Source organism: Monodelphis domestica, chromosome 3 (assembly GCF_027887165.1).
Source record: "Monodelphis domestica isolate mMonDom1 chromosome 3, mMonDom1.pri, whole genome shotgun sequence".
Lineage (NCBI taxonomy): Eukaryota > Metazoa > Chordata > Mammalia > Didelphimorphia > Didelphidae > Monodelphis > Monodelphis domestica.
Genome location: NC_077229.1, coordinates 198,267,449 through 198,274,349, shown reverse-complemented (window position 1 = coordinate 198,274,349; position 6,901 = coordinate 198,267,449). Strand labels below are relative to the sequence as shown.

The 6,901-nt window shown below is 40.6% G+C and overlaps 1 long non-coding RNA gene across 1 annotated transcript; it reads left to right on the top strand.

The window, feature by feature from the left end:
* The first annotated feature begins 3,671 nt into the window (after positions 1-3,671).
* On the top strand, positions 3,672-6,294 carry LOC103104158 (uncharacterized). Its single transcript, XR_001629018.2, has 2 exons — positions 3,672-3,849; positions 6,137-6,294. It is a non-coding gene; the product is annotated as an uncharacterized LOC103104158 (long non-coding RNA).
* The last annotated feature ends 607 nt before the right edge of the window (positions 6,295-6,901 follow it).

Here is a 6,901-nt window from a genome sequence, read left to right as displayed (position 1 = left end):
AACACATTCCAGTAGTTTTTGCAAGAAAACCACCAAAAGAGTTGTGAAGAGTTGGAAATGTCTGAAAACAACTAAACAAGAGGAAGTAATGCTATGAGCTGGGAGATGGTGGAACACTGGTTCTCTACTTGCTCATTTTGTGGCCTTGAAGGAATGGTGCTGCTGGTTTTCTGTCTCTGTTGAGTTTATTCTTTCCTTTTCTTAGATGAATCAGCATAAAAGAGGAAACCAACTAGAACTTGAGCATGTGAGCTCTGAAAAGTTGGATCACCACAAATTCAGCCATTGGAATCTATGGGGGAGTCTGCCAGGAGCTGTTAACATCCAAGCCTGGTGAAAAGCTACCTTCACAAGGGAGCTGCTTGACCCAGTCTAACAAAAACTCAATCTAGCAGATAAGACTCTGTAGCCTACAAATAAGGGAGTGATTTGTTCATTGATTATGCCACATCCAGAAGTGAAGGTGGTGGGGAAGGGAAGGTTGTCACCACTCTTAAGCTTGAGTCCATTCTTACTAGGGGCTAGCATGGTAGAAGAGAGTGGGCTTTGGAGTGTTTTGTACTTTAGTTCTTCCTTCCTTCCTTCCTTCCTTCCTTCCTTCCTTCCTTCCTTCCTTCCTTCCTTCCTTCCTTCCTTCCTTCCTTCCTTCCTTCCTTCCTTCCTTCCTTCCTTCCTTCCTTCCTTCCTTCCTTCCTTCCTTCCTTCCTTCCTTCCTTCCTTCCTTCCTTCCTTCCTTCCTTCCTTCCTCCTTTCTTGTCTTTCATCTTAAAATCAATACTAGGTGTTGATTTCAAGGCAGAAGAACAGTTGAAGTTAAATGACATATCCAGGATTACACAGCTAGGAGGTATCTGGAACCATGTTAAACTTAGATCCTTCTGTCTCTAGACCTTGCTTTCTTACTACTGAGCCACCTAGATGCCTCAATATTTTTTCATAAAGACTTTGGTTGTTATTGTTCTTCAGTCATGTCTAACTCTTTGTGATTCCATTTGGGTTTTCTTGGCAAAATTGCTAAAGTGGTTTACCATTTCCTTCTCCAGCTCATTTTATAGATGAGGAAACTGAGGCAAACAGGGTTAAGTGACTTGCCAAAGGTCACACAGGTAAGCTTCTGAGGTTATATTTAAACTCAGGTCTTACTGACTCTAGGCCCAGCTCTCTATCTACTCTGCCACCTTGCTGCTAACTAGTCATCACTATTTAGATGATTTTGATTGATATTCGGGCAGTGCCCATTGTCTAGATAATATTAGAGAAATGTTAACTAGTGTTGATATTGAGAAGAATACATTGTATGGGGGTTCAAGAGTGTTAGTACCAAAGAAACAAGCCCTCAAATGTCTCAGGGCTACCCCTGGAACTCTGAGATTAACAGTAACCTTGTTCTGGAGACCTGATCTGCTAGTTGGAGAATGTATTGGGGAAATAAACTGTATGTGTTACCCAGAAAAATTAGAAATATATAATGGAATTGGCATTAATCTTCCATCTCGCCATTTTCTGTTGAAGTTTAACCAATATCAAGAAGGTGCTAAAGAACTTAGAAACCATTTCAGTTAGCAAATACTTGATCTCCCTATTATGTAGAGAGATACATACAGCAACCAAGGGCAACACAAATTTAGAATTCAAACTCATTTCTAAAATCTTACAAAATATGATGATAGGATTATGAAATATGTTCACTTATAAATAAGCAAAAAGAGTTAGAGGGAAAAATGAATCTATTGAAACCTCTGTGTGATTCCCAAATTAAGCCAATCATCCCCAAAATATTAAAGGATGAAACTGGAAATAAAACAACCAAATGAGACGAAAAGTGGAAAAGACTGGGTAAGATATTTGTAACAAGCTATTTTCTCCATCAGGATTTTAGTACTGAAGTCAGTAACAAGCTGAATGAGGAATTATGAATGAATGAATGAAAGATAAGAAAAATAAATAGACTAGAACAAATATATACAAGTCCAAACTGGAAGAAAAACAATTTTGAGGTCATTAAAAAATAAATTCTCAGAATATCTGGAAGAGGGCAATGTACAATTGAAAAAAATAAAATGATTACTACTAACAAAAAGTGGCAAGCCAGAGGTTATCTGTAGTATGTGGGCAAGCTTGATGAAAATATGGAAAGGATACAGATAAACAAGAGTTTATAAAAATTACACAGTTTCACTATGCTCATTAAAAACAAACAAACAACCAACCAAAACCCTCACCTTCCGTCTTAGAATCAATGCTGTGTATTGGTTCCAAGGCAGAAGAGTGGTAAGGGCTAGGCACTGGAGGTTAAGTGACTTGCCGAAGGTCACACAGCTAGAAGCATCTGAGGCCATATTTGAACCCAGGACCTCCTATTTCCAGGTCTGGCTCCCAATCTACTGAGCCACCCAGCTTCACTCTCCATGTCCTGCTCCCATTTTCTCTAGCACAATATAATATCAATGATTCTTACTTTTAAATCTTTAGTCTTTTTTTTATCTGCTAATTATTTCCTTATTCTGTTCAAACATGACTAGCTCCTCCATCCTTATCAAACCTCCATCAGTGACAGTGGAACCAATACTTTTGGGGTCTAGTATCATGGGCTGGGTAGTGACATGATCTTCACAACAACTTAATGAATTACATGCTAATATTATTCCCAGTTTATGGACAAGGAAACTGAGGCTGAGAGGAGACTTGCCCAGGTTCATATAGCTGGATTTGGAATCAGGAAGTTTTGTTTAGTTGTTTTCAATTGTGTCTGATTCCTCTTGACCTCTTTTGGGGCTTTCTTGGCCAAAGAGACTGGAGTGGTTTGTCATTTCCTTCTCTAGCTCATTTTACAGATGAGGAAACTGAGGCAAACAGAGTCAAATGACTTGCCCAAAGTCACACTACTGGTAAATTTCTGAGGCTGGAGTTGAAATCAAGTCTTTTTGACTTCAGGCCTGGTGCGCTATCCACTGTGCCACCACTCTGCCCAGGAATCAGGAAGACATGAATTCGTATTTGGCCTGTCACTTGGCAGCGTATGACCTGGGGAAGTCTCTTAACCTCAGTTTTCCCATTTGAAAAGTAGAGCTAATAATAGTACCTATCTCTCAGGGTTGTTGTGAGGATCAAATGGGATAATAATTATACAATGCTTAGCACAGTGCCTGGCATATAGCTTTACTATATAAATATCACTATTAAGTATCTGAAGCAGGATTTGGATTTGGACCTTCCACAGTCTGGGCATCTAGGAGGTACAGTTGGTAGAATGCTGGGCCTGGATCTTTGTAAGTTCAAATCTGGCTTAAGATACTTAATAGCTGTGTGATCTTGGGCAAGTCACTTAACCCTGTTTGTCTCACTTTCTCTTCTGTCAAATGAGCTGGAGAAGGAACTGTTAACCCACTCTTCTGTCTTTGCCAAGAAAACCCCAAATGGGGTCACAAAAAAGTTGGACACAACTTAAAAACCACTGAATAATGACTTCCAGGCTCCATGTCCAACACTATCCATCGTGCCTCTTAGCTGCCCCCAGTGTCATTAAAGAGATATAAAACTAGAAAATAAGTGGGCTGGTCATAAATCAAAGTCAAGGGATGACAGGTGACCACTCTAGGTGCTGTACTGATATAATAATAATGCATATTATTGTGACATATAATAATGACAATAGCTGGGGCTTATGGCTGTTCTGGGAGGACTAGCATCTCTGCTAGGGCTCCCCATCTCCTTTTGGTTTCCCCTGGGACATTTGACTCTCACCTGTAGCTCCAAGAAGCCATAGTCTGCTCAGGGAACACAATCCAGTCAAACTGTCTCAGCAGACAGGCTAGACCAGGTTGAGGGTAACCAATGGACCTCCAAACTGTAAGTGACTTTGGGGGATGTCTACCCCATATTAAGAATAAAATTCTCTGGAGACTCTTTCTTAATTTATAATTATTTATTAATAAAAAGTGAGTCAGAGAAAGAAAAAAGCATCAGCCACTTCATAAGTCAGTCATATTCCCCCCACCATCCAGACTTTCAGGGGTGCTGTTGCCAGGTCTCCCCCAATAGGTGCTCTCCTGCTGGTGCTTCCAGGGCGTAGGAGAATGCTTGTCCTGGACCTCAGACTTCTATCTTCCATGATGTCAGTTTTCTGGGTCTCTTTGATTGGCTGAAGACCTCAGGCCAGGTCAGAGGCTGGTTTTCTGGATTCTAGGAGTCATGTGAGAGAAGGGGCACATGCCTTCTGGGTGCCAGGGGACCATGAGGCTTCTGGTTTCCTCCCAGAGTCTGTATGCATCTCCTTTATACAGAGAAGTCTCAGGTTTTAATCTTAACTCATTCAGAAGGTGGAGTTGATTAGCGACCTCAAAAGAATAAGGATTCAGAATAGTAAATTCTTACACCCAACATATGAAGACTTCCCCCAGTGGGAGGGGGGTGTTTACTTTATGAGGGGATGAGAACAATTTGGTCCAAAGACCATGAAAGAGACTGAAGCCAGTGTTGCAGAGCTCCTAGAAGCCAGGATCATCCGCTGCATCCTGGGCTATCTCTGGTCATCCTATCTTGTCTTGCCTCTGAACTTTGATAACTCTGGAAGAGAGAGTCTAATGACTGTACAACTCTGCCTCACTTAAATCCATTCCATGCACAAGTCAAGACATAATCTGCGATGTTATTGGTCCTCTTGGAAAACAAAGGACAAATGACAAGGGCAACACCAATAATATCTAATGTGTTAGAATGGAAATTCTGTGGAGACTATATATTAATTTATAATTATTTATTAGAGAGTGAAAATTGGATTTAGAGAGAAAGAAAAGCACTTAGTTGCATGGCTGTGTCTAGCTGATCTGAGTTTGCCCCTCATGTTTCTGTTTGCTGGCCATCAAATCGGCCATAAATGTGAGCTGCCCTCCAGACTGAGGTCTCCAGACCAAGACGTCACTTATAACCCCTGGTGATGTCACTCCTTCTGGGTCCCCCTGGTTGGACAAATATGACCTCAGTCCCTGTCAGAGGCCAGTTTTCTAGACTCCAGGAGTCCAGGGAACAAAAGGCAAAGCATCTTCTGGGAAGCCTGGGAGCTGCTAGGAGGCCTCTGGCATCTTCCCATAGTATGCATTCCTGCCTAATCAAAGGGTGGATCTGTTTCAAAACTTTCCTTTTTCAAAGAAAAAGGGGGTACAATTTATATTAAATTCACACACATGTTAATATAGTGCTTTAAGGCTTGCAAAAACTTTATATGTATTATCTCATTTGCTATTACAGTTCTTAAAGGTAGGTGCTATTATTATGCTCATTTACAGCTAAGGAAACTGAGGCTGAGAGAGGTTAAGTGAGTTGTCCAGGCTCACATAGCCAGTAAGTATCTGAAGTGGAATTTAAAACTCAAATCTTCCTGATTCCAAGTCGAGGGCTCTACATCAAGAGGTATATAGGACTGGTTGGACTCCCTGTTGAGGAGAATGGGAAGGCAGACAAACATCTCAAAGCTTGAGGAATCATGAATGGGTTGTAATCTATATCTTTTGAGAAACCATTCATGTTGATAGGATCATAGATTCACCAAAGTCTTAATTATGAATAGATGTGGTCATACCACACATCTGCTCAAAAAAATCTTCAGTGTTTCCTTATAGTCAAATGACTAGAATTCAGACTGTTTTACCCTGGGGGATGGAGCCAAGATGGCGGCTCAGTAGCCCTGAAAGCTGAAGCCACTGTGATAATCCTTCTAGACCATTTTGCCTGGTCTTCTAAGTGCTCCATGATTTGTCACCACCTTTTCCAGCCTTACCTTCGATTACGCTTCTGCAGAGGCTACATTCTAGCCTACCACGAACCTCTTCCCTTCAATAACTTCTCCATTCCCCCTGACTACAAAATCCCACCTAGCCTTGATTCTGTTTAACTCAACAATAATTTGAAGTGCCTACTCTGTGTTGGACGTAATAGACTGCTTTGCAGAAATTGACAATTGCATGACAAACACAAACCAACCCCCAATGCCTCCCCACCCAACCCCGTAACCCCAGACTTATAGCTTCCACTTAGAGCCTTTAATATACCTTCAGAGGTAGGTTTGTTTTTTCAGACAGGATCTAGTACAATGAAGAAACAGCCCACTGACTGCAGTCTTATTTTTCCTCTCTTCCAGTAAGGTTTATGAATGCTTCTCACACAGACTGGCTTCTGGCATTTAGCAGTAAATACAGTGAGCTCCTCAACATTCTCAAGAAGAGAGGAGGAGTATATGGGTAAACTTAAAATGGAGGCATTGTGCTGTGGATGGAAAATACACTGAAATGGAAATAAGGAGTTTTGGATTCCAGTCTTAATTTTGCCACCAACTAGTTGTGTGACCTTGAGCAAGTCACTTCTCTTCACTGAATATTGGTTTCTGTTTCAGTTAAAGGAGAGGGTTGGACTACATGGTTTCATATCAGCATTTAGAAAACAGTTTTCTCAAATATTAACCACTTTAAATACTGGAAACAAATTAAGTACCTGTTGATTGGAGAGTGACTGAATGTGAATGTAAGGGGAAATTACTGGGTAGTAAGAAATCATGACTCCAAGGAATGCAGAGAAACATGGGAAAATTTATATGAACTGATACCATGTGAATGAAGCATAACCATTCAAACAATACACATGTTAACTACAATAATGTAATTGAAAATAACACAAAAGCAAATTCAGATGATATATAATGACTAATATTGGTTCCGGCAAATGGGTACGGAAACACACCTACTCTTTTCTGTAGAGGTCAGGTAGAGTCTGTGGATGCTAAATGTGGCATACAGAATTGACAGACTGGATCCTGTGTGGGCTGATTTTGCTTAAATGTTTTACTTTGTTAAAGGTAAAATTCTATGGCTGGATGAGAAGGATGTATATTAAGAGAATATTGCAGTGT